Below are 26,829 nucleotides of genomic sequence, written 5' to 3'. Positions count from 1 at the left end.
GCCACTCATCAGCTCCCCACAGTTGATAGAAGTATGACTTTAGCATCCAGGCTGCCCTGGCCTTTCTCTGGAAGTCCCACCATCATTTCTACTAGATCAGGCTCCTTGCTGGCCCCCACAATGTGCTCCATGCTGTCTCACCCTGGCACCTCTGTTCATATGCATCCTGGAAGGCTTCTTCCCAGCTTTGCACCCAGTGACTTCGTCAGCAGTCTTTAAGGCCCGTTCACATAACACCTCTTCCGAAAAGGTCTTCCTCTTTGCCCTCGGAAGCACGTAGTCTCTCCCTGATCTATTGCCTGTTGCACCTAGACCCCACTTTCTTCTATGTGAGAATCTTTGTGGGTGTTTCTAATCCTCCCAACTGGATGGTAATTATGTCTTTGAGGTCAGATATGTTTTCTTGTTCATCTCTTGTCTACCACTGACCATCACAGAGTAGGTGATTGGCAAATAGCTGTTGAGTTGGTTGAATTTTCTTCTCTTAAATATCTCCAGGAAAGGAGGCTTCCACTTTCCTTGGTCACACCCCCCAGAGTCTTCAGGGATTGGTAGTAGTGAAATTAAAAAATCTCAGAGTTTGGAGGGATACTGGGGATTGCTTTGTTCATTTAGTGAAGTAACCTTCTCAAGATGGAGCAGTGGTAGTTCAGTGGCAGAATGCTTACCTTCCATGCGGAAGACCTGGGTTCGATTCCCAGCCAACGCACCTCATGTGCAGCCACCACCCTCTGTCAGTGGAGGCTTGCGTGTTGCTATGATGCTGAATAGATTTCGGTGGATCTTCCAGACTGAGACAGACTAGGAAGAAAGGCCTGGTGAGCTTCTGAAAATCAGCCAGTGAGAATCCTGTAGATCACAAGGGACAGATCCCCAACCAATCACGCGGATGGCACAGGACTGGGCAGTGTTTCGTTGTGCATGGGGTCTCCATGAGTTGGGGACCCGACTCAACAGCAGCTGAAAACAACCTGTTCAAGAGCACATGGACAGTTATTTCCCTTATGTCCAATCCATGCTACTGGATTGATGTAAACTCTGAGAGTAGAGGACGTTTTTAATGCATTTTCATTTCTCCTACTCTGCCTAGCATGGTGTGTGCGACTCATGGTAAAGAGTGAACAAGTAATTAAATGAATCCATTCCCAGCCACTAAAGTGAGATTTTAGAAACTCAGATCTGATGATTTCACTCTTCAGTGGTTCCCACAGAGAACAGACAGATAAATGGCCTACTCTTCTGGACAGCTTCTCCGCCATCTTCCTTGGCTTACCTTTTCAGCCTGATCTGTCTGCACAACCCCAGCCCAACTCGTGTTCAGTCATTTGCACCTGTCTTCAGTCCTCTGAGCAGGTCAAATATGTCACGGCTGGTGTTCATTTTCTTTACTCAGGCCAGCTGTGGTCCCCCCACTCTCTTCAGCCTAGCCTTCATGTTCTCTCATTTAAGACTTAGATGAAGTCCTCTGTGGCCCAACCCTCCAGTTAGAACAGGCCATTTCCTCCTTCACGGCCCTTCCATGGCCTGTGTACATTCCCAGCAGGGCATAAAGAGCACTGATAGGTGAGTATCTAGCGCTGCTTGTTGATTTTTCCGTTTCTTTTCTACGCAACAAGCTCCTTGGAGACAGGCTTGATGTCTCTTGTTCACTGTTGTTTTCACAACACTTTGCACTGGGCCAAGCACGTACAAGTCGTCTATTAATATTCATTGAATGAATAAATGAATTTATTTTATTCTCAGCAGAAATAAAATTATAAACAGTCGAGAAAACATAACCAGTTTGTAGGTAACCATGACGTTATAAGAAACAAAAAAGCCCTATTACCTGAACATATATATCTCTATCTCTGAAATGAAGATTGATGTGAAACTTTGATGGCTTTCTTTAATCGACACAAATTTTCTACCTCTAGAAGACTCTACATCGAGCCTGAGAAAGCCAGATCTCAGCCACTAGGTTTGCTGACTAAGTTTTTTTTTTTTTGGACTGTAGGTGTATGGAGGGGAGAGAATCACACAGCCACTGTAATTTGTGGGGCCCACAAAGCAGGGAGAAGAAAGTGGAAACATAAGCCAGTACCTGGTTGCTTTAATCAGTATCTTGGCAGACGTTATAAGTCTGGCGCAAATGGTTAAGCACTTGGCTGCTAACCAAAAGATTGGTACTTTGAACCCACCCAGTCATTCCATGGGCGAAAGACCTGGCCATCTGCTTCCGTAAAGATTACAGCCAAGAAAACCCTATGGGACAGTTCTACTCTGTCACATGGGGTTGCTATGAGTGGAAATTGACTCAATGGGTCCTAACAACAATAACAACAGTAAGAATGAAGGATGTAGGTGTTAGTCTTTTTTTTTTTTTTTTTTTTTAATGGCTCTTGTTCATTTCCCAAGGGAAAGCAAAAGTGAAAGCTGGGAGGGATATAGGTAATACATGAGCTGTTACGGTGACCGAACATAGAGTATCTTTTTCTGTTGTATTGCCCAAAGGTGAAGTGCTCTGGAAATCTCACTATCACTGTTCTTAATTTTAAAAGTTATTGCTGCCATTACAAAAGGGGGTGGAGGGGACACATCTTCTTTTTTCATTAGTTTTAATGTCACTCCTTTGGAAGTTTACCCCCTGGAAGCACTCCTACAATACCCTGAAATTTCTGATTTATCACCTAATGCGAATCAGCGTTCACAGAGCTAGTCCTTGATTGATCAGGAAGTTGAGAATTTGCCCCAGGAGGGATGTGCCACTGAAATCTGCACTAAAATGAAAATCTTCGTGTGTAGCTCCTTCTTCCACCTATAAAACAACCTTACCCACAAATCATACTGAATCTTTCTTCACTCAGGAGAGAGCCAGTTCCCTCACTGCCTTCCTGAATGCTATGAAAATCTCTCTCCTCTTGCTGAGTTAATGATCCTTTTGAAGGAAGATTAAAGAAATGGAGGTTATGTAATTGGGGGAAAGGTCAGGGGTGATTGAACAGCAATCTTCAAGTATTTATCAAGGGTTATGAAAGATGTTCAGCTTCTCATCTCCTTTTCTGCAGAAAACTACTTGGTGCTTCTTAAATCGATGGGAGAAATGTCCCATGCCTGTGCAGGGGAATGGTGCATTATGAGGTATTTTCAAGCCAGTTTTGGCCATGTCACTAGCCCTAATAGACTGAAAGAACACAAACTGGGTCATTAAGAGTAGAGGTAAAGTTGAACTGGGACCAAGATTCAGACCTGAGACTCTTTCTGAAAAAGGATATGTATAAGACATTAAACGTAGAGAGAATTTGTTGTTGTTAGTTGCCGTTGAGTGTTTCCAACTAATGGCGACCCCACGTGTGCAGAGTAGAACTGTTCTCTGTAGTGTTTTCAAGGTTGTGGTGTTTTGGAAGCAGATCACCAGGCCTGCCTTCTGAGGTGCCTTTGGATGGGTTTGAACAGCCAAACTTTCGGCTAGTAGTCAAGTGCTTAACCATTTGTGCCATCCAGGGACCTAAGGGAAATTTAACCCTTCTGTTTTCTGAACAAGTTAATGGAAATTGTGAGACCAAGTTGACATCAGATAGTCAGCATCTTAGGCTGGGGTCCTAGAAAAACCAGGAAAGCGTGTAAATGTATATATAGAGAGATTTATATTAAGGAAATGGCTTATGCGGTTGTAGAGGCTGGAACGTCCAAAGTCCATGGGTCAACCTGGAGGCATCTTCTAATTTACAAAGCTGCAGGGGCTGGTGAGCCCAAGATCGGCAAGTCAGAGAGCAAGGCTCTTACTCACAGGCTGCAAAGACTATCAAATCCCAAAATCAGCAGGCAAAATGGCAGGTAAACTGCTAGCCCAAATCCCAAGAGCCAGAAGTCAGACAAACAGGAGCCAGCTGCAGGATCCTGAGTGAACAAAAGCCCGCGAGTCTTGCCAGAAAGTGCACCTGTATTGGATGCAGGCCACACCCCCAAGGAAACTCCCTTTCAACTGATTGGCTACTCATAGCAGATCCTATCATGGAGGTGATCACATTATATCAAATCTCATCATGGAGGTGATCACATCATTATACTGCCAAAATACATCATAGCTGCCAAACCACTGAGAATCATGGCCTAGCTAAGCTGACACACAACCTTAACCATCATAGTCAGTGTTCTAGGATAGAGTCTTAAGGTGAGTGAAACATGGTTGTGTGGATGGCAGTAGGTAACAAGGTCAACTCAGCCTCTGCTTCAGGTTGAAGATAGGTATGAGCTAAAGCTGCAGCAGAGATGGCACAGGTTAGACAAATAGAAACTCTCTGATAATCAGAGCCTCCAAGCAGAGGGGGACAGGACTCTGAGTTCGTGTTGTCAAACATCTTTAAGAAAAGGTGCAAAAATAAACTAACATCTGTGTACCCACTATGATATTGGTGTGTTCATTTATTCATTTATTAAATTTGAGCGTCTGTGTCACCATGAGTCAGAATTAACTCAATGGCAACTGCTTTTTTTTTTTTTTTGGCTAATGCTGTGAATGCCAAATATTAGGATAGGAACATAGGAAGCCAAGATGAAAGACAAATTTGTAGGTGAGGCAGATGAACAAATACATATATTATGGTTAAGTTCTAAGAGAGATGCAAGCCTTGGGTGCTGGGAAGCCCAGAGCAGGAGGTTTAAACCAGCTTGGGGAGTATGGGATATGGGGTAAGACTTAATGGGGAGAGTTATCTTAGATGATGAGTGGGTGTGGTAAGTAATTATAATAACAATTATGAAAATGATGGTAGCCAAGTAGGTAATATACCATGCCAGGGACTGTCGTAAAAGCCTTAGGTGGTGTATCTTATGTCCTCTTTCCTCACGATGGTCCTTGAAGGTGGGTACTTTTATTTTCCCGATTGGTAGTCTGTGTGCTGGGTAGGGTATTGAAGCAGAGAGAAAGGGCAAGGCTGTCATGGTGATGGTAGTGAGGAATCTTTAATGAGCCTCACCTACCTGGTATGACCACATGGCTGATAGAGACAAGAACCCCAGGCCAGGTCAAATCCTGAAGGACTCAGGGGTGTGGAGCTGACCCTGTGGACAGTGACACTCCTGCAGGTAAGTGCTTGATGTAAGATGGTCAGCCATGGTTGGACAGCAGGTAACAGTAAGATTCACTCTTCAGGGAGCCCACTGGAGGCTGTGTGGAGGATACCTTGGAGAAAGTGGAAGAGGGAGACCCTGGTCAGGGGACTTTTGCATTGTGCAGGAGGCAGGAGGGCATGTCACGGCAATACATCAGCCCCAAAACTGCTCAGCTGGGTCTCTTTCCTAGCAGGAAACCAAAGCTCAGAGCAGACCTCTGCAATACAGCAGGCATGTTGTCAGACTCAAATATGGCTTTCCAGACGCGGACTGAATGGAGCAGGCTTTCCACCGCAAAGTAGAGATGGAGTGTGACCTTTTGCCCTCCCAGTTCTGTGATTCTTGTCTAAATCTTTCCATCCAGCCCTGCAGGCTACAATTGGGTCTCTTTCAGGGTCAGGGAGGGGAGAAAACCTTTCCTCTGAACTTTCCCCTTTCTGTTCTGCTTCAGTAGGCATTTGTAGGCTTTGAAGGGAGAACCTGGGCTCCTGGCTTCCATGGGTTAGCTGGTAGTTCTGAAAGCAAATCAGCTCACACATGTGGCCAGCCACGGTGGCTGCCGCTGGAGTCCCTGGAGAATATTCTGGTATTGTTTCCTCTCTCCCTCCGGGTAATCTCCCTGAGCTTTCCGCCTTTGCTCTCTGCAACCCCAGATTCTTCTGTGTGTTGTATTGTCAGGCCTGCAGAACTAAACTGATTTACTTTTACTAAGATATACATTTTAACTATTTAGTTGTTTGTGGAAACTTTTGCTTAAGATTAGTTGAAATTGGAACCTCTGTGAGAAATTTGAAAACCTTCCTTAAACTCTGAAAATGAGTTCATTACTTGTTTCAGGACCAAGGGTAAGAAACTTCATCTGATAGTTATCTTGAAAAGTTAAGGAATCGGTGACAGTAAAGGCATCTTGGCCATAACTTGCTAACAAGTCAATGTTGGGCAGTTATAAAGGAGGACCGTTGTGTACAGGAGAAAGCTGCCTTGAGAGCTGGACATGCTCCATTCTGAGTCTCATGGGCATTGGTGGTTCAATGGCAGAATTCTGGTCTTCCATGTGGGAGACCCAGGTTCGATTCCTCGTCAATGCGCCTCATGTGCAGCCATCACTGTCTGTCATTGGAGGCTTGTGTGTTGCTACGATACTGAACAGGTTTCAGAGGAGTTTCCAGACAGAGACAACTAGGAAGAAAGGCCTGGGATCTACTTCTGAAATCAGCCAGGGAAAACCCTGTGGATCACAGCAGTCCTATCCACAGCTGATCATGGGGATGGTGCAGGGCCAGGTAGTGTTTTTATTCTGTCATGCATGGGGTTGCCATCAGTCGGGAGAGAAACTCAGTGGCAGCTAACAGCAACAACGGACACAGTCTCAAAGCAGCCACTTGAGGGGCCTTTTGGTGGATCTGCCCAGTATGGCTGGTGATTGTATTTCTGTCTGTGCCTTTAAGAAAAATCCTGGGGCACCAACAGCGCTGGTTGCCTCCTCCTCCCTTTTCCTTTGAAATCTATGGTGCAATTAATTACCAGACGCATCCCTGCACACCTTCTTTTGAGAAGCCTAGGTTTATTCAGGCTTGCTCAGCTTCTGTAGAGGTCCAGCCTTCTTCATGATTGCAACTTCCTGCATACCACATGACTTCCGGCAGGATGCACACACATCCGATGTGTTCCCAATCCAGTTTTAAGCCTTGGCGTGTGAATTTAACTTGTTCCTTAGGTCACAGAGGAAAAGGGTGTTGAATAGCATTCAGTGTGAAGAAAAGTTTCCAGCTCTTGAAGTATTTAATTAAAAATATTTTTATTTTTGAATGTTGTTGTTGTTAGGCGCTGTCAATCGAGTTGGTTCCTACTCATAACAACCCTATGTACGACAGAACATAACACTGCTCCATCCTCACAATCGTTGTTACGCTTCAGCCCATTGTTGCAGCCACTATGTCAATCCAACTCGTTGAGGGTCTTCCTCTTTTTTGCTGACCCTTTACTTTACCAATATGATATCCTTCTCCATGTCCAAAGTATACAAGACGAAGTCTTGCCGTCCTTGCTTCTAAGGAACATTCTAACTGTACTTCTTCCAAAACAGATTTGTTCGTTTTTCTGGTAGTTCATGGTATGTTCAGTCTTCTCTGACACCATAATTCAAAGGCATGAATTCTTCTTTGATCTTCCTTATTTATTGTCCAGCTTTCATATGCACATGAGGCAATTGAAAACACCATGGCTTGGGTCAGGCGCACCTTAGCCTTCAAGGTGATATCTTTGCTTTTTATCACTTTAAAGAAGTCTTTTGCAGCAGATTTGCCCAATGCAATGAATCTTTTGATTTCTCAACTACTGCTTCCGTGGGTGTTGATTGTGAATCCAAGTAAAATGAAATCCTTGACAACTTCAGTCTTTTCTCTGTTTATCATAATGTTGTTTATCGGTCCAGTTATGAGAACTTTTGTTTATGTTGAGGTGTAATCCATACTGAACACTGTGGTCTTTAATCATCAGTAAGTGCTTCAAGTCTTTTTCATTGTCAGCAAGCAAGGTTGTGTCATTTCCGTATTGCAGGTTGTTAATGAGCCTTCCTCCAATGTCAACGCTCCGTTCTTTTTCTTATAGTCCAGTTTCTCAGATTATTTTGCTCAGCATGTAAATTGAATATGTATGGTAAAAGGATACAATTCTGATGCACACCTTTCCTCATTTTAAACCACACAGCATCCCCTTGTTCTGTTTGAACAACTGCCTTGGTTTATGTACAAGTTCCCCGTGAGCACAATTAAGTGTTCCGGAAGTCTCATTCTTTACAATGTTACCCATAATTTGTTATGGTCCATGCCTTTGCATAGTCCGTAAAACACAGGTGAACATCTTTCTGGTATTCTCTCCTTTCAGCCAGGATTCATCTGACATCAGCAGTGATATCCCTCATTTCACGTCCTCTTCTGAATCCAGCTCGAATTTCTATTTTTGAATAGATGGGGGGAATTTGTAGACATAAGATTTTGCTTGAGACCAAGACAAGGATGAATGAACATTTGGCACAGATCATTCATGAACTTTTTCTAGGCCACATTTTCCTTAGAAATAAAATAGAGGGGATTCTTGGTAAAAACAAGTACACAAATACCCATGTTGCCGAACATTTAAAAAGTTGCATTTGAACAGTAAAAATGAGAGTAGCTTAGGAAAGTAACACAAAAAACATGACCTGAAGTACTTCATTCCAAATGGACCTTTTAAATAACTAAATAGACACTATCTGTGAAATGTAATAATGGAGAGATAGACATCTAACCTATCCCCTGTCAAATAATTTTTAAAAAGCTGAATAAATCAATATAAAAGTTGTAAAAATAGTTCCCTTTTGGATTTGGTGTACAGAAATCTTACTTATATCTGGAATTAAAAAAATGGGAGCGTGTAAGAATTGATATTGGGTGAGCTGCTTCTATCTGTTTCACAGAACGAATAAGGTGACTTGGGAATAATAGGATTACAAATGTGAATAGAATTTGAGAAACATAATTTAGTTTATTGGATTTTATAGTAATCCTGTTAACCTAGGTGTTGCTTTTACTAAATACCTTCGTAGCTAACAGTTATGGACAACCTGTGTTTGAAAGGTTGATTCAGATGCTGTCCATATTTTATCAAATTGTTGTAACAACGCTCCTATGATGCAGGTATTGATATCCCCATTATACAGATGCAGAAACTGAGACTCAAAAAGCTTAATTTACAAGCACAAGGATACCCTACTAATCGGTGGCAGACTGTCTAATTCCAGTGCCTGAAGCAGTGTAACACTGTGATTGAGAGAGCTTGGGGGTTTGAAGTCGTAAGTTCCTGGGTGGAAATTCTGACTCTACTCTCTTGTGAAGTGAACTTGGCAAAGCTTAATGACCTCTCTGAGCCTCAGTTCACTTATTTTAAAGAAGGGGCTGCTAAGACCATTACTGTGAAATTTAAATGAGGTAATACATGCAATGGGTTTAGCAGAGTACTTGGAACATGGAAAGTTCCCTATGGGTGGTAGCTATTGTTGTTAGCCTTGCTATTATCATTTTGGGCCCTGGTGGCACAGTGGTTAAGAGCTATGGCTGCTAACCAAAAGGTTGGCAGTTTGAATTCACCAGCTGCTCCTTGGAAACTCTATGGAGCAGTTCTACTCTGTCCTATAGGGTCTCTATGAATCGGAATCGTCTGGATGGCAATGGGTTTTTTTTTTTTAATTATTTTTTATTATCATTAGGTGCTCCTGTAGGTTAAAATATTCTCTGAAAAATACACCTGGTAAAATAATATTTTAATGTAATATATAAGAAATAAGTTTATTAAAAAAATCCATAGGTGAGCAAAGTGCCAAAAATAAACAAGGACAGGACAAGTGACAAACAGTGTGGTGCTGAGACACCTTGGAGCCAGAGGCAAAATAATCAGTAATATCGATCTTGACTTCATCGGATAATCTGATATTCTGTTCATTGCGGATTTTGGCATTACCTTTGATTTTTTTTTTTTTAATAATTTTTATTGTGCTTTAAGTGAAAGTTTGCAAATCAAGTCAGTCTCTCACACAAAAACTCGTATACTCCTTGCTACACACTCCCAATTTCTCTCCCCGTAGTGAGACAGCCTACTTCCTCTCTCCCTCCTCTCTCTCTTTTTGTGTCCATTTTGCCAGCTTCTAACCCCCTCCACCCTCTCATCTCCCCTCTAGGCAGGAGATGCCAACATAGTCTCAAGTGCCCACCTGATCCAAGAAGCTCACTCCACACCAGCACCCCCCTCCAACCCATTGTCCATTCTAATCCATGTCTGAAGAGTTGGCTTCGGGAATGGTTCCTGTCCTGGGCCAACAGAAGGTCTGGGGGCCATGACCACCGGGGTCCTTCTAGTCTCAGCCAGACCATTAAGTCTGGTCTTATGAGGATTTGGGGTCTGCATCCCACTGCTCTCCTGCTCCCTCAGGGGTTCTCTGTTGTGTTCCCTGTCAGGGCAGTCATCGGTTATAGCTGGGCACCATCTAGTTCTTCTGGTCTCAGGATGATGTAGTCTCAGGTTCATGTGGCCCTTTCTGTCTCTTGGGCTTGTAATTGCCTTGTGTCCTTGGTGTTCTTCATTCTCCTTTGATCCAGGCGGGTTGAGACCAATTGATGCATCTTAGATGGCTGCTTGCTAGTGTTTAAGACCCCAGATACCACTCTTCAAAGTGGGATGCAGAATGTTTTCTTAATAGATTTTATTATGCCAGTTGACTTAGATGTCCCCTGAAACTATGGTCCCCAGACCCCTGCCCCTGCTACGCTAGCCTTCAAAGCATTCAGTTTATTCAGGAAACTTCTTTGCTTTTGGTTTAGTCCAATTGTGCTGACCTCCCTTGTATTGTGTGCTGTCTTTCCCTTCACCTAAAGTAGTTCTTATCTACTATCTAATCAGTGAATGCCCCTCTCCCACCCTCCCTCCCTCCCCCCTCTCATAACCACAAAAGAATATTTTCTTCTCAGTTTGAACTATTTCTCAAGTTCTTATAACAGTGGTCTTATACAATATTTGTCCTTTTGCAACTGACTAATTTCACTCGGCATAATGCCTCCCAGGTTCCGCCATGTTATGAAGTGTTTCACAGATTCCTCACTGTTCTTTATTGATGTGTAGTATTCCATTGTGTGAATATACCATAATTTATTTATCCATTCTTCTGTTGATGGGCACCTTGGTTGCTTCCATCTTTTTGCTATTGTAAACAGCTGCAATAAACGTGGGTGTGCATATATCAGCTCATGTAAAGGCTCTTATTTCTTTAGGATATATTCCAAGGAGTGGGATTGCTGGATTGTATGGTAGTTCTATTTCTAGCTTTTTAAGGAAGCACCAAATTGATTTCTAAAGTGGTTGTACCATTTTACATTCCCACCAGCAGTGTATAAGTGTTCCAATCTCTCCACAGCCTCTCCAACATTTATTATTTTGTGTTTTTTTGGATTAATGCCAGCCTTGTTGGAGTGAGATGAAATCTCATTGTAGTTTTGATCTGCATTTCTCTAATGGCTAATGATCGTGAACACATTCTCATATATCTGTTAGCTACCTGAATGTCTTCTTTAGTGAAGTGTGTATTCATATCTTTTGCCCATTTTTTAATTGGGTTATTTGTCTTTTTATAGCTGAGTTTTTACAGTATCATGTAGATTTTAGAGATCAGGCACTGATCAGAAATATCATAGCTAAAAACTTTTTCCCAGTCTGTAGGCAGTCTTTTTACTCTTTTGGTGAAGTCTTTGGATGAGCATAGGTGTTTGATTTTTAGGAGCTCCCAGTTATCTAGTTTTTCCTCTGCATTCTTAGTAATGTTTTGTATACTGTTTATGCCATGTATTAGGGGTCCTAACGTTGTCCCTATTTTTTCTTCCATGATCTTTATTGTTTTAGATTTTATTTTTAGGTCTTTGATCCATTTTGAGTTAGTTTTTGTGCATGGAGTGAGGTATGGGTCTTGTTTCATATTTTTGCAGATGGATATCCAGTTATGCCAGCACCATTTGTTAAAAAGACTGTCTTTTCCCCATTTAACTGTTTTGGGGCCTTTGTCAAATATCAGCTGCTCATATGTGGATGGATTTATATCTGGATTCTCAATTCTGTTCCATTGGTCCATGTATCTGTTGTTGTACCAGTGCCAGGCTGTTTTGACTACTGTGGCGGTATAATAGGTTCTAAAATCAGGTAAAGTAAGGCCTCCCACTTTGTTCTTCTTTTTCAGTAATGCCTTATTTATCTGGGGACTCTTTCCCTTCCATATGAAGTTGGTGATTTGTTTCTCCATCTCATTAAAGAAAGTCGTTGGGGTTTGGATCGGAATTGCATTAAATGTATAGATCGCTTTTGGTAGAATAGACATTTTTATAATGTTAAGTCTTCCTATCCACCAGCAAGGTATGTTTTTCCACTTATGTAAGTCTCTTCTGGTTTCTTGCAGAAGTGTACTATAGTTTTCTTTGTGTAAGTCTTTTACATCTCTGGTAAGATTTATTCCTAAGTATTTGATCTTCTTGGGGGCTACTGTAAATGGCATTGATTTGGTGATTTCCTCTTCGATGTTCTTTTTGTTGGTGTAGAGGAATCCAACTGATTATGTTTATCTTGTATCCCAATACTCTGCTGAACTCTTAGTTTCAGTAGTTTTCTTGAGGATTCCTTAGGATTTTCTGTGTATAAGATCATGTCATCTGCAAATAGAGATACTACCTTTGATTTTTAAAACTATTGCATTAAGATATTATTTGTCTTGATCGCTGAGTTTTTTGACACCCCTGACATGTTGCATTCAAGGCTTCACTGGTCTCAAGCCCTCTCTCCAATCCTGACCCTGAGGCTGATCCACTGTAGGATTAGCACAGATTCACGGATGGAAGTAAAGAAATAGACTCAGTCAGGGAAATCAGGCCCTGCACAAACTGGTCTCAATCCACCTTTCCAGGTGCCTTCCTTATTTCCTCCAGGCCAGCTGAGGATTCCTCCAACCAGCCAGGCTCTTTCCTGGCTCCAGGTCTCCCCTGTTCCCTCTGCCCCCCTTCTCCCTTCTTTACGAGTAACTCATCCTTCAAGGGCTAGCTCAAATGTGCCCTTCAGTGCAAAACCCTCTTACTGTGCCCCCCTTGGAGAATCCCCGCCACTTGCTCCCACCCGTGCTCACCTCTGCTCTAGCTCTGATCATGCTGTCTTGTAAATTTTCCCCACATCTGTGTCTGCCTTTCTCACCTGATGGTGAGCTCTCCAAGGTCAAGAAACATGCTGTTTATTTATTTACGCCTTGAATGGTTTTCTTAGTATGTGGTCCGGTGGGCATTTACTGAATGTAGAAAATTGAATTGTTGTTGTCAGTTGCCATCGAGTTGACTCCAACTCATGACGACTCCTTGTATGCAGAGTAGAACTGCTCCATGGGGTTTTCAAGGTTGTGACCTTTCAGAAGCAGATTGCCAGGCCTGTCTTCTGAGGTACCTCTGGGTGGGTTTGAACCACCAACCTTTTGGCTAGTAGTTGAGTGCTTAATTGTTTGCGCCACCCAGCTGCCTAAAATTGAATTATTGGAAGCTAAAATATTTTTGCTAATTATTAATAGAGCCCTGGTGGTGCAATGGTGAAGAGCTCGGCTGCTAACCAAAAGTTCAGCAGTTCGAATCCACCAGCCGCTCCTTGGAAACCCTGTGGGGCAGTTCTGCACTGTCCTCTACAGTTCTATTAATCAACCTTGAGTTTGAAAAAAGTAACTTGGCCATGTGTGTGCCCTTCCCTCTGTTCCTGTGTGGTGTGGGAAGAGCAGGGTAAAGACTGGCAGACTCTGATTGGTCGCTTGTATGGTGGTTCCAGGGAAGGGTGAGAAAAGTGGTTACACCGGACAGGGCAGGACTTCGGAAGAGGCAGGAATGTTGTAACAGGAAGTCATGTGGCTGGAAGGGGAGGGCTCTGGAAGGGGTTAGGGGAAGGCCTAGCCTCAAAGGGTCCCTACCATGCAGAGCTCATTCAACAGATATTTGTCAACCACCTGTGGGGTTTGGTTTGATCGAATAACAGATAAATGAATTGTGCTCAAACAACAGGTAAAATTGGATAAGAGGGAGAGGAGCTGTCAGGAAAGCCTGGGGATACTCAGGTAAGGGGGTAGGGGAATGAGAAAGCATCTGAGGCACTGAATGCCAGAAATGGGGGGAGATACTGGCAGAAAGAAGTGACGAATATGTAGCATTTGACCAAAAAGTAGACCTTCAGAGTGACCTGTACATCTATTTTTTCTTTAAAGTCAAGTCAAAGAAATGAGGAAGTTAAATGCTTGTGGAAAGGCTATTTGGTAACCCCAGCCAAAGTAACTTGATAATATTTTTAGTTTCACTGCTCTAGGATATTTAAGGAAGATAAATAGGTTTGGTAATAAGACTACAGTGCACAGATTGTTTGGCTGTTCTAAGCTGGACTTCTGGAGGAGCAGTGAGGAATGATTTAAGAAGGCCATAAAACAGGGAAAGCGGAAAACAAAAACAAAAACACAGGTAAATGAGAATCCAAGAAATGATCTAGGCCCAAGTAAAGATGTTTTAATTAGCTGCTACTGTATAACAAAGAACCTCAAGATATAATGGCTTAAGACTATACCATTTTACTGGTCACAGTTCTGTGGGTCAGGAGATCAGCGTGGCTCAGTTGTGGCTGGCGGATCCAAGATGGCCTCACTACACGTCTGGGGTCTTGGCACTGGATGTTGGCTGGGGCACCTCAGTTCTCCTCCGCATGGCCTCTCACTCTCCACACAGTCTCTCAGCATTCTGTCACGCACCCTGAGTTTCTGTCTTCCAAAGGGATGAAAACCGAGTTGCCAGAAGTCATATCACGTTACTTCTGCCAAACTTTAGTGTCAAAACAAGTTGCAGGCCAGCCTGGGTTCAAGAGGAGGGGGGACACAGATTCCTCCTCTTGATGGGAGAAGTGGCAATGTCAGACTGCATGCAGGATGTGAGGATTGCTGTGGCCATCTTTGGAGACAGAGAATTTCAGCACCGGGAAGGAGCTTAATAACTTCCTTTGGAGGATGATAAGCAAAGTTAAGGAGTTGAGATCATAACGGGGAAGTCTGAGATAAAGGTAAATGTCAAGTTTTTTCTTTGGGATCAAACTAATCATTTCAGATATCCAATGGGATCACACAGGGTCATTGATATGGAGTAAGCTCCCTCTAGCACTTCCCTTACACACATTAGTTAGGTGTCACTGCATTTCCAAACAACTTTTCTTTACGGGAATAATACTACTGGGTTTTTGGGAAGAATAGTAAATTGTATATGGCAGGAATTCTCTGGGACAGAAATGACGGGTATACGAGTAAAGGTGAGAGAGACGGCATATGTAAGGGGAAACCAGAGACATCAAGGAACCCTACGCTCCTTGGAGTGACCATGCCATGGAAAAGCGTCTGGACTACTCAGGGGGCAATGGCTCTGAAGTCCAAGCAGGACCTAGTTGTTGTTGCTTACTTTAAATGGATGTCAGGTAAGGAAGATACTGTGGGGGAAGTTCTGAACCTTTGAACTGTTGGCCCTGAGGCGCCAGAAGTGTTTGCATGGGCTCTCTGTGGCACAATAGACTACCCGTTCTCCTCAGGCGTTGGCAAGTTGTTTCAGCTAGTGAAAGTGAGAGTTTGATGGGGCAAGGCTGCTGCTGGCAGGGACACCAGCTGTGAAATTCCTGAGGAAGGGCCGCGTCATAACATTAGACTGGAGATGAAGGAGCAGGGGCTACAAAAAGGAGATTGAGCTGATGATTCATTGAGAAGGAGCTGAGGCAACTGAGTAGATGCCACTGTAATGAAGGCCCTAGCTGTTCACCAAGCAGGCAGTGTTCCCACTGCTGAGGTGATGAGTAGAGCCCTGGGATGACATCTCAGAGGAGTGATACCTGTGGGATCCTGGAACCTGTTGTTTCTGTGAAGCCTACTGAGCTGAGTTAAGGCAGGTAGGGCTGTGGGGGCTAATGAAAGGGAAGGAGAGGCTGCAGGGATGATGGAAGGCAGGGCAGACTGGTAGGTTAGGGGGTCTAGCCCCAGTGATCACAAGTTGGCTGAAACTCAGCACTCCTCATGACCTTAGAGGAGACCGTGGAAGTCTGCCCGAAGTGGTTTGTGTTTTGCCTGGCCTTGTCAGGCAGTGCTGTCTGGGGCTGCGGTAGAGGCCTAGTGAGAAGATAAATCTCAGCTCTCAAGCACCTGCTGCCTGAGAGGCCTGTGGTAAGAAGGATGGCCTAGTTTCCCCAGGCACCTCAGGGTAGGGAAAGCACAACTCCAAGTAATGTGTTGGTGTTGACTGTGTTCGTGACCAGCCCCTAAGGCCTATACTTGCCAAAAGTCACGTGCTGATATGTTGGCTTAACCCCCAAGCCTGGCGATGCCCCCTGCAGGGCTCAGAAGACCTCCTCAGAGTATCAATATGAAACTTTAGTGCTTCTTGAAAAGCCTTATTTGCCTGAAAGCATAGCTATGGTGTAAAAGAAAGCCAAGATTTGGTTACATAACAAAACTGGGGAAAGAGATTGTTGGGAAAATCCAGCACTGAGGGTATCCTTCTAGATCCATGGCTTCTTGTCATCCCGGGAAGAGTCTCTGAGGGCCTGGGAAAAACTGCAAACAGCATCAAGGGCCTCTATTCCCTTCCCCTTGAGCCTTTGCCCCCTAACTATTTGTCAAGAGGAAGAATCATAATTGGCCATGATCAGAGGATAGGGCGGGGCAGGCCCACTTCTAATATTTGTAGGGCCCAGGGCAAGGGTAAGGCAGAGGTCCCTGAGCTATGGCCTCCCCCCTCCTTCTCCCCCTCAGGCCTGTTGTCGTGTGCCTTCAAGTTGATTCCCACAAACAGTGACCCTATAGGACAGAGTAGAACTGCCCTATACAGTTTCCTTGGCTGTGATCTTTACAGGAGCAGATCATCAGGTCTTTTCTCCTGCGGAGCCACTGGTGGGTTTGAACCGCCGACCTTTAGGTTAACAGCCAAGTGCTTAACCCTTGTGCCACCAGAGCTCACCTCACCTGTCAGGCCTAGGAGAGTGCAAACCAGCAGCATGCCCCCCCCCCCGCCCCCGCCCCTTAAGAGGATGCACTTAGGAAAGAGGCCTGCTCAGACCCTGGAAATGGGGTTAGGCCTTTTGGACAGAAATTTCTGGGGTCCCAGGTACCCAGGACATGGTACAGAAGTTGGGGCATGTTCTCCCTGTAGGCAGACCCCTTTGGCCCTACAGAGGGGGAAGGGCTCAGCCAGTTATGGGTTAGAGTGGGGCATGGGTTCTAAGGCCTCAGAGGTGAGGGGAAGGATGGGAGATAAGACCAGAGAGGTGAGTGGTCCTGATTATGAAGCGCTCCCACATAGGCTGCTGTGCAGTAGGAAGACCATGATGAGCTTTTGAGCATGGGAGCCACAGTGATCAGATCTGTGTTTCAGAACACTGGTTCTCAGCCCCGGCCATATATGCAAGTACCCTGGGGAGCTCTGAAAAATCCCCATGCCCAGGCTGCACCCGGACCAATCACATCAGACTCTGGGAATGGGGCCCCCATCAGTACTCAGTGTGTACCCAAGTCTGTGAAACTGTTTTAGAAGCTGCTTTGTGGAGGGTGGCCGGGGTGGACAGTTACTCTCTCAACGGTAACCTGTTACTCCTGGTGACCCCGTGTGTTACAGAGCAGAACTGCTCCATAGGGTTTTCAATGGCCGCGACCTTTTGGAAGCAGATTGCCAGGGCTTTCTTCCTGAAGCACCTCTGGGTGGGTTTGAACCGCCAACCTTTTGGTTAGTAGCCCAGCACTTAACCGTTTTTTTTGCACCACCGGGAGACTCCGGCTTCTCAAGGATGGCTGAAGGAAAAAATATCTGCTAGGAATACATTCTCATGTCCTGTAATGTCAGAACAAGTTAATATTGACCTAGAAGCTTTTGAACTGTATCGAAAGAGGGTTAAGGCGCTTGAAAGGAGCTCAAGTCCCACAGGCCTCGTCATCTCTGTGTTCCTCTGAGATGGAAACCTGAATTCCGGGTGCCTGTCTAAGTGATCTACTCTGTGTATCCTGGTTGTCAGCCGAAAATTCATTTCGTATGTAGTCGAGAGCATTTTATCTAAACTCTGACTTGAATTTAGACAAGCGAAAACAAAACAACACAAGCCTGGGCACCAAGAGCCAAAAGGGGCCCTCAGACATGCCCACGTTCACATTCATTGAACGGAGCAGGTTTGTTCCCCACGACAGGACAGGACTGTTTGCAATGAGCGTGACATTTATTCTTCTTGGCCATGTGCAGAGTCAGGTGAGGTTATTGCAAATAGAATAGAGAAATGTTCATTCTTCCTTCCAAAAAGGGCTCTTAAATGTCACATCAAATTAAATGAAATCATTGTATCAGGGTGGAGCAGATATAAATTGCAGATGGTGTAGTCCTTATATAAATTCCCCCAACCTCCGTGCGTCCCCTTAGATTTTATTGACCTGGGCTTGTTTAAATAAAGTTTAAATACACTTACTAGTTGAGCAAATGTCATTTGCTAGAGTCTGGGCAAAATTCATTAGCTCAATCCTCCTCCCTCCCAGCCCCCACTTCCCCCCACTCCACATTTTTTTTTTTTTTTCCTTTCTGATATTCGTGGCTGGACTAATTATAAGATTCTCTAAAAGGAAGTTCAAGGAGCCCTGGTGGTGCAGTGGTTAAGCACTTGGGTACTAACTGAAAGGTTGGAGATTTGAACCCACCAGCGGCTCCGCAGGAGAAAGATGTGGCCGTCTGATTCCGTGAAGATTTACAGCCTTGGAAACCCTCTTGGGCAGTTCAGCTGTGTCCTGCAGGGTCGCTGTGAGTGGGACTGACTCCGCAGCAACAGGTTAAAAGCAAGTTCACATTAAATAGTTTTACTCTCTGGTCTACATTTAACACCTGAAAATGATCAAACAACAATTCCTGGCGCTCAGAATCCAGGCATCAGCATTTCAAGGCAAAGCAGCTTTCGGAGCACAAAAGCTATGGGAAGGAGGGAAGGCAGCCCTTCAGCTCAAGGGCTGCAGCCCGCGTAGGCACCAGCCGGCCCCACCCCGCGCTCACCAGTGTGGGAGGCATGGCTGAGCAATAAACACACCCAGCTCCAAAAGGCAGAAACCCCGTGCACAGATGTTGTAATGTTATGAGATAATTTTCAGGCCTCAATGGGGTGAAAAGGGTGGATTTGTCAGAGAAGGGCATACCTATGGAGGTCTTTTCAGTGAGCAAAACCATGACTTCATTACCATGTCAATTCTGGGAAAAGGCCCTGATTTAACACAGCAGTTGGCTGAATGCATACGGAGCTGATGGACCTCTGAATGAATAGTGAATGGAAAAACTGCTGGAATCTGCCTTCAGCTTTGTCTCCAGGATGACCAATGTAAGAGATCTAAGAGCGTGCAGCGCAGATGGTGGGAGGAGGTAGGGACTTTACGGGGCTTGTTTGATTTCTTATCCTATCACTTGCGAGTTTTCCTCCATTATTTGTAGACATATTTCAGTTGCCTAACTGACTTGACTTCCATTTCTGTGCGCCGCAAAAGCAAAATTAGCTTGAGGGGAATGAGAAATAAAACACAATAGCAAAGGCAGCGATAAACATTTAAATTAAAAAAAAAAATTGAAATTTAAAATATTCAGCCTTGCGAGGTTTAGAAGTAATTGCAAATGTAATTAAGAAAGCCTGAAAAAGACAATTAAAAGTCTGAACGACTCTTTAAGAATTACTTCTGGAGTTCTCCTCGTGTGAAGGGGACTTGCAGATTCTCACGTTTCATAGGCTCCTGTACGTCCGGAATGGTTACTTGCTTTTAGGGTGCACGGCAGCCTCCCAAGGGCCAGGACTGTAAAGCAAAGGATTCTGGCATTATCTCGTTTCCTTTCTGGCTTTAAAAGTTAGAACAGATGTCACAAGAGAGGACAAAATGGATTTTACCCACCAAGAGGCGCTTTTCTTGCCATCCTTAATAGGAAGCGCCTTGAAATGCTAATCTACACAGTTTGTGTTGCCGGGGTTTGCATAGAGATGGTGGGAAACAGCTCTGATCCCAACAAAACCTTTTGTTATTAATCAAGAAAATCTGGTCTTCTGAAACAGCAAAGAGCTGGAAATTAGTGTGGCCACTGGCAATGCAGAGATCTCTATAGTGGTCTCCAGCGAAGAAAAATGCAATAAAGGGCTCCAGCACTCCAATAAGATATGGTATCTGGGGCCCTAATAGATTTTCCTGTGTTGTCTACATTCTTGCTCTCTCTGTGCATCCATATTTAAAGGGGAAGGGACATGTCTCTTGTATCTGGTACTTTAAAAATCGCGTGTTTTCTTTTCCAGCAATTTCAAGAAGCAGGATGGAAGCGCACCCATTAAAAGCGCGCTAATGAAGTGGTACTAAGAAAAGCAAGCTAAACACCGCCAAATCAAAGCGGAGCATTTTGCTTGGCTAATGGGCTTGATTATGAGATTTTACAGGCCCTTTTATAAACTTGAATTTTATTTTGTGCTGGGGAACAGGAAATTTTCTGTTTGGTTTTAAACATACATGATCACACCACCAAATAGTCCTAATTTAAAACTGTTAGCCTAGCAGAAGATTTTACGTCTAAGAGAGGAAGGGGCTAGAAACAGCCTCACCAAAGGTAGTTAATAAATACAGTCTTTAAGCCTCTTATTTTAGAGAAGAGGAAACTGAGGCCCAGAAACCAAGAGTGTGGCTGCAGCAGCCCTCATGGTCTCTGAGCTTCTATGGCATCTAGTCATAGCGTGTCTGACATTGTTCCCTTGGGTTTCACGTGTGTTCATTTTGTTTCATTTCAACCAGAGCAGAGCTTCTCAACCTTGGCACTATTGACATATTGGACTGGATAATTCTTTGATGTGGGAGGGCTGGTTTCTGCATTTGTAGGGTGTCTAACACCATCCCTGGCTTCTACCCACTAGATGCCAGTAGCACCTACCCGGTTGTAACAACCAAAAATGTCTCCAGACATAACCAAATGTCCCTTGGGGAACAAAAATCCCCCTTGATTGAGAACCACTGAACTCAATAAATGACTTGGGGTGATGGAAACCAGACCTTAAATGTTCTAACCCTTAGTGCCTAGCCTGGTGTTGGGCCCAGAGCCACGTGGTTAACGCATGCTGGTGGAGTGAGATTATTGAGAGCTTGGTAAAGGATTGGTAAATAGTTTCAAACTCTGTCCCCATGAAAATCAGTTTTGCATTTTCTCTTGTCTTTCAATCAGTCAGGCTGGGGGAGGAAGAGGAGAAAGCAGCAAGTCACAGCCTGGAGAATCAACGCAGAGTCTTGGATGGTGATGCGAAGTATCTATGGATAAGGAGCCCTGGTGGTGCAATGGTTAAGCGCTGGGCTCCTAACTGAAAGGTTGGCAGTTTGAATCCACCCAGAAGCTCCAAGGGAGAAAAGTCCTGGTGATCTGCTATGTAAAGAATACCCCCACCCTTTGCCTCTGGGTTGATGCCAACTCATAGCAACCCTTTAGGACAAAGTAGAACTGCCCCACAGAGATTCCAAGGCTGTAAATCTTTATGGAAGCCAACTGACCCATCTTTCTCCTGCGCCTGTAAAGATTACAGCCTAGAAAACCCTATGGGGCAGTTCTGCTCTGTCACATGGGGTTGCTATGAGTCGAAAATCGACCCGATGGAACAGAGCAATAAGGTCTGTATATGCTTAGGAATTTGGCTGCCGGTTTTAATTTCTGGCAAGATTTGCAGATGGAGCCATGCTACTCCTTAAATTATGCTCTGATACCTTTGCTTTATGCACTTACGAGTTATTGAAAAGTTGCCTTATATTAGGTTGTAAGCATTCCCTTATGAAATATGTACGGAGCACCCATTGTATACAATTTTCTATTCAGTGTGAACCTGGAGCACATCTGTTATAAAGAATCTGATTGTATAGTAGACCACACCTTCCTCCCCAACCTGGATTGGCTTAAAGTACGGGAGAGCTCTAGAGAAGACACTGGGAATATGATAAGCATGTCTTTCTGGTCTATCTTAGAGGTACAGCAGAAGTATTGTGATCACTTTGAAAAAAAGAGAGAGAAGTCCTTTACACGGAGTTTATTCACGTTACAAGAGAGAGTAGAGATAATCAACAACGGGGGCGAGGTTCAAGTGCACTGGTAGATAGTAGCAAACTGTGTTGTAGTTAAGAATTCTTACCCACGACAGTCGGTATTGATCATATTAGTCGATACCATCACAGATGTGCCACAGAGAGACCTGTTACTTCAGCTGTGTGCAGAAATGGGATTTTTTTTTTTTTGATATATTGAATTGTGTCCCCCGCCCCACCAAATATGTATTGTAAATCCTAACCCCTATTCTTGTGGATGTAATACCATTTGGGAATAGGGTTTTCTTCATTATGTTAACGAGGCCGTATCAGTGTAGTGTTTGTCGTAAAGCCAATCACCTCCAAGATACAAAAGGAGCAGATGAAGCACAGAGAAGCAAGCAGAGATGGGGGAAGATGGATGCTAGGTCCCATGAAGATGGACAAGGAACCAAGGAACAGAAGCTGAAAAGAGACAAGGACCTTCCTCCAGAGCCGATGGAGAGAGAAAACCTTCCCCTAGAGCTGGTGCCCTAAATTCAGACTTCTAGCCTTCTAACTGTGAGAAAATAAATTTGTTTGTTAAAGCCACCCACTTGTAGTATTTCTTTTACAGCAGCACCAGATAACTAAGACAAAGTGTTCCCAGATCACAGGAGGTCCCTGGCTTCACAAACACGTCATCGACCTAAGAGCCATCAGGAAGAAGTTGGAGATGGAGGAAGGAAGAACACTGTGTAAATCGGGACTGTGGGGCTTGCTTGGTTCCCTGGCTGCGGCAACTGGCCTTAAAGTAGCTTCTTCTGAGCTCTCCATATGTTATTATCATAACTTACAACACTGTCTGAAAGTCCATCAGGTAGGTATTCATTTGACTTAACAAATATCTTCTTTTTAAAAAAGCATACACCTGCACAGGAGACCTTATAAGGGGGTCTAGGACCTACCAGGGGCTTCATTTGATAAATGGGGAAATGTCCAGAGGGGAAGTGATTTGTCTGCTGTCTTACAGTCATGTGACAGCAGACCCAGGCCCCAAACCTGGGCCATTGGCTCTGCACCCTGCTGCTTTTCTCCAGGGCTTTGAATCAGCTTGTTCTAGTTCGAGCCCTTGCTGAGAATTTGCATTTCCACCCCAGATACACTGAATCAGAACCTACATTTTAATAAGATCCCCAGGTGATTCCTACGTATATCCTGTACTTACCCTATACATAAGAATCATCTGGGGATCTTGTTAATCGGTTCGAAGCCCTACCTTTCTCCCTCTAACTGTTCAGCTAGGGCACTTGATTAATAACCTGTACCGATCACACAGGGCCCTGGACTTGGGGACAGGGAGCAGAGATTAATATGGATTGAGAATGGAGGACTCTCAGGATGGAGCGGGTGGACAGGCCTATCTGATCCCATCTACTAAGGATAGGGAGCTGTAGAATGGGCTTCCAGATTGGGCACCAAGGGAGATGGAGAGGAAGGACATCAACTGAAGACAAATGTCACCACTTTGAATTTTCCCCAGTACTGACCCTGTCTTGGGGCATCGGTGGCTCGGTGGTGGAACTCTCCCCTCGTGTGTAATTACCCCCCATCTGTCAGTGGTGGATTGCCTGTTGCTATGATGCTGAACAGGTTTCAGCAGAGCTTCCAGACCAAAACAGACTAGGAAGAAAGGCCTGGCAATGTTTCTGAAAACCGGGCAGTGAAATGATCCACTCTGCCAGCAATCATGGGGACAGCACAGGACTGGGCAGTGTTTCCTTCCATTGTACATGGGGTCAACATGAGTTGGGCTGACTAGAGGGCAGCGAACAACAACAACCTTCTCTGCAGGGAAGGGGGGAACTCCTTCTCTGGCTACCCTTCCTACTGGAACCAACCCTTGTTCTGGGACTCTGCAGGCAGGGTGTTATTTGTTAGTGTGGGAGGCCAGCAACTTTAGGCACCAAATCAGGTTTTGTGGGTTAGCCTGGGACCCAGAGGACAGTTAAAACATTGCTTCTGGGTGACAAAGTAATTGTCCAGTAATTTTTAGAACACAGTTTGCAGGTGGGATGGGGTCACAGGGAGAAATGCTGTTGGCAACCCTCCTTTCCCGGCCCTGTTATCATCAGTCTTTCTGATCCCCTATCAATGCACACAGCCATTAGCACCTGCCCCAGTTTACCTATCCCCCCCCCCAAAAAAAAGTGCTAAAAATGGGTCCTGCTCAAAAGTAACTAGCTTAGTTTACCCTCAGGCTTTTTAAAAAGAAAAAGTCTGTTGGTGTTTGGAAAGCAGCAGAATATTCTCCTAGACTGAGATTCCACTTACTGGGGGTGAGCTTGGAGCAGACAAAAAGGTTCCATTACAAACACCTTAAAAATAGTCAACAAAGGAAACGCTGACAGGACCGGCCTGGCCTCCAGCGCCGGCTCCACGCGGTAGTTAGCAGAGGGAAGTGCTTTGTGTTGAGTTCAAAGCCCCTCGTGAAAGCTAATGAGGACCATTGTATTTGGGCAAAAGACAGTGAGGGAGCGCTTATCAGAGGCCGAGTATTAAATTACCGCTCCTCTGTTTTCTGGAGATTTTTAAAAAGCGACCGTTGGAGTCCCTGAAGGGTCCTGACGTGCCGATTTCCCTGGGTGATCTCTTTTAGGGGGTCGCGCAAGGATGTGTGGTTTTGCTAAATCACAAGTGATCAAAGGAACTGCTTGAGGGAGGGAAAAGGACAGCGAGGGGCAAAGTTACCTAGATCTTTGCTCAAGTCTGGTGAAAGCTAATATTTTTGAGAAATTTAATGGCTTTGGGGGGGTTCAGAGAGGGGTCCAGGATGTGGGGGTGGGCTTTTGTTGTTGTTAAGTGCCATGGAGTCCTGTGACAAAGTAGAACTGCGGCATAGGGTTTCCTTGGCTATAACCTTTGGGGAAGCAGATAGCCAGGCCTTTCTCCCACGGAGCCCCTGGGTGAGTTTGAGCCACCAACCTTTCAGGTAACACCTGAGCCCCTAACCGTTTTTGCTACCAGGGCTCCATGGGAATGGGCTTGGAGAAAGCCAACTCAGTGAAGAAACCAAGAAGTAAGGATGAATTTTGTGTTGGGAATAGACCTTGAGACTGTATCCTGACAGTTTTTTTGTTTTACATTCAGGACTATTGGAACACAAAATTCACCGCTGTAATTTAAAGTGACATTACGGTCTGCCCTCTGTACGCGAGGGTTCTGCATCGGCGTATTCAAACAACTGTGGATAGAAAAATATTTGGGAAAAAAAGAAAAAGAAAGTTCCAAAAAGCAGAACTTGAACTTGCTGTCCGCTGAGCCCCACACTGAATTCAGGAGAATGAACGTTGTAGCCTCCACCACCTCACAGATCCTAAGTGTCTCTCCAGCACTCGTCGTTGAGTGTTGTCTGTCTCACGCCTCCATCGTTCCATACTTGCTTTGTGTGAACCCTTTGTTTCTGTGAAAAAATGGCCCCTGAAAGAAATTAAGTGGTGAAAGCAAGTCCTCAAAGGCTAAGTAAGAGGGAGCGTAAAGTGCTGTCTCTTGACGAGAAAATAAAAATCTTAGAACTTTTGAAAAGTGGCATGTCGTTTGCTGAAGTGGGCCTTGAGGTCGATAAGAACGAATCGAACATTCACACAATAAAGCAGAAAGAAGCTGAAATTCGTGGAAGTGTTAGTGCGGCCCTTACAACGGCAAAAACGGTCTCTCTGGTTCGTGATAAAGTGCTTGTAAAGGCTGAGAAAGCATTAAGTGGTAAGGGTAAGCATTAACGACTATTTACGTATCACTTACATTGTATTTAGGTATATAAGTAATCTGGAGAAGATTTAAAGTATACGGGAGGATATGCATATGTGCGTAGGTTATATGCAAATCAAAAACCAAACCCATTGCCATCGAGTCTCATTCCCACTAATAGTGACCCTATAGGACAGAGTAGAACTGCCCCCTAGAGTTTCCAAGGAGCACCCGATTGGTTTTGAACTGCTGACCTTTTGGTTAGCAGCTGTAGCACTTAACCACTATGCCACCAGTGTTTCCTATATTCAAATACTACACAGTTTTATATAAGGGACTTGAGTATCCGTGGATTTGGGTATCCTCGAGGGTTCCTGGAACCAATGCCTCAGATACTGAGGGACGATTATACTAAAATTGTATTTATTTGCTGATAGGAAGAGATGTGTGTGTGTATATAAAATCCTGGCCATCTTCTGCTATTACTCATTCAATGGTCAGTTTCCAGAACTGTCTTGTCTTGGTGTCTATAAAATGTCCCCTTACCGCTAGGGTTACCAAGCTATCGAGGATCTCACTCATAGGGACCGCTTAGACTTCTGAGATGAAAGGCCTTTTTGTGCATTTGGGCTTTTGTGTTAGGATAGCAAGTCTTTGAAGAGTGTTTTTAACTGTTAGGAACTCTCCAGGGGAGAGATGAGCCATAATATTCCCAATTCACAGATGAGGGAACCATGATGTAGGAAAGCTACTAAATTGTTTCCCCTTCTGGGAGAACTTGCTTCATCTTGTACATGAGGTGTCAGGTTCCGCTCTATGAAAACATTTCTCTAACACTGCCCTAGAGCCACTCACGTTAAGAAATTCTCTTTTATTTTGTCCTCTCCTTTCCTTCGTCTACGTCATGAGAAAAACAGCGGCAACAGTAGCCAAGAAAAACTCCCTGACAAACCAAACCAAACCAAACCAACCCAAACCCTGCCCACTTGGAGAAAATTATATACTACTATTAAAGTGGACTTGGAACAAACATGAAAAATTATAACATGAATGATGTTGAATAAATGATAATGAAAGAAAAATGGTAAATAATTACAAGGCAGCATTTCTGGGAAAATATGTCTAGCGCTTCAGTACTATTTCTCATTGGCCAAATGTTAAAATCTAATTAAGATATTAGCTCCTATTTTCTTTCAGTGTTTCATTCTTATAAATTCTTCTAAAAATCTCCAATTTGGTAAAACGTAAACAGAAGTAATAAAGACCAGCCAATCATGGATCACAGGGACGGAGAATTTTAGGAATCCGAGAGAGGAAAAGGCAGTGGGAGGGAAGAAAGATTTTATAACAGCCTTGTCTGT

General features: G+C 44.2%; 1 long non-coding RNA gene across 16 annotated transcripts in view; it reads left to right on the top strand.

The window, feature by feature from the left end:
• The window catches only part of LOC126086473 (uncharacterized), a 136,006-nt gene that overhangs the window by 27,538 nt on the left and 81,639 nt on the right, over positions 1-26,829 (top strand). For 10 of the 16 annotated variants that reach the window (XR_007519533.1, XR_007519528.1, XR_007519524.1 and 7 more), the window contains 3 exons: positions 20,901-21,040; positions 22,359-22,601; positions 24,872-25,489. The exons of 4 other annotated variants lie outside the window; for them this stretch is intronic. This is a non-coding gene — a long non-coding RNA (uncharacterized LOC126086473). The remainder of the gene's footprint in view (positions 1-20,900; positions 21,041-22,358; positions 22,602-24,871; positions 25,490-26,829) is intronic. 2 more of the 16 variants (XR_007519521.1, XR_007519525.1) reach the window with 2 other exon arrangements.

The sequence above is a fragment of the Elephas maximus genome, chromosome 12 (genome assembly GCF_024166365.1).
Source record: "Elephas maximus indicus isolate mEleMax1 chromosome 12, mEleMax1 primary haplotype, whole genome shotgun sequence".
Taxonomy (NCBI): Eukaryota; Metazoa; Chordata; class Mammalia; order Proboscidea; family Elephantidae; genus Elephas; species Elephas maximus.
This window is presented reverse-complemented; position numbering and strand designations above follow the sequence as displayed.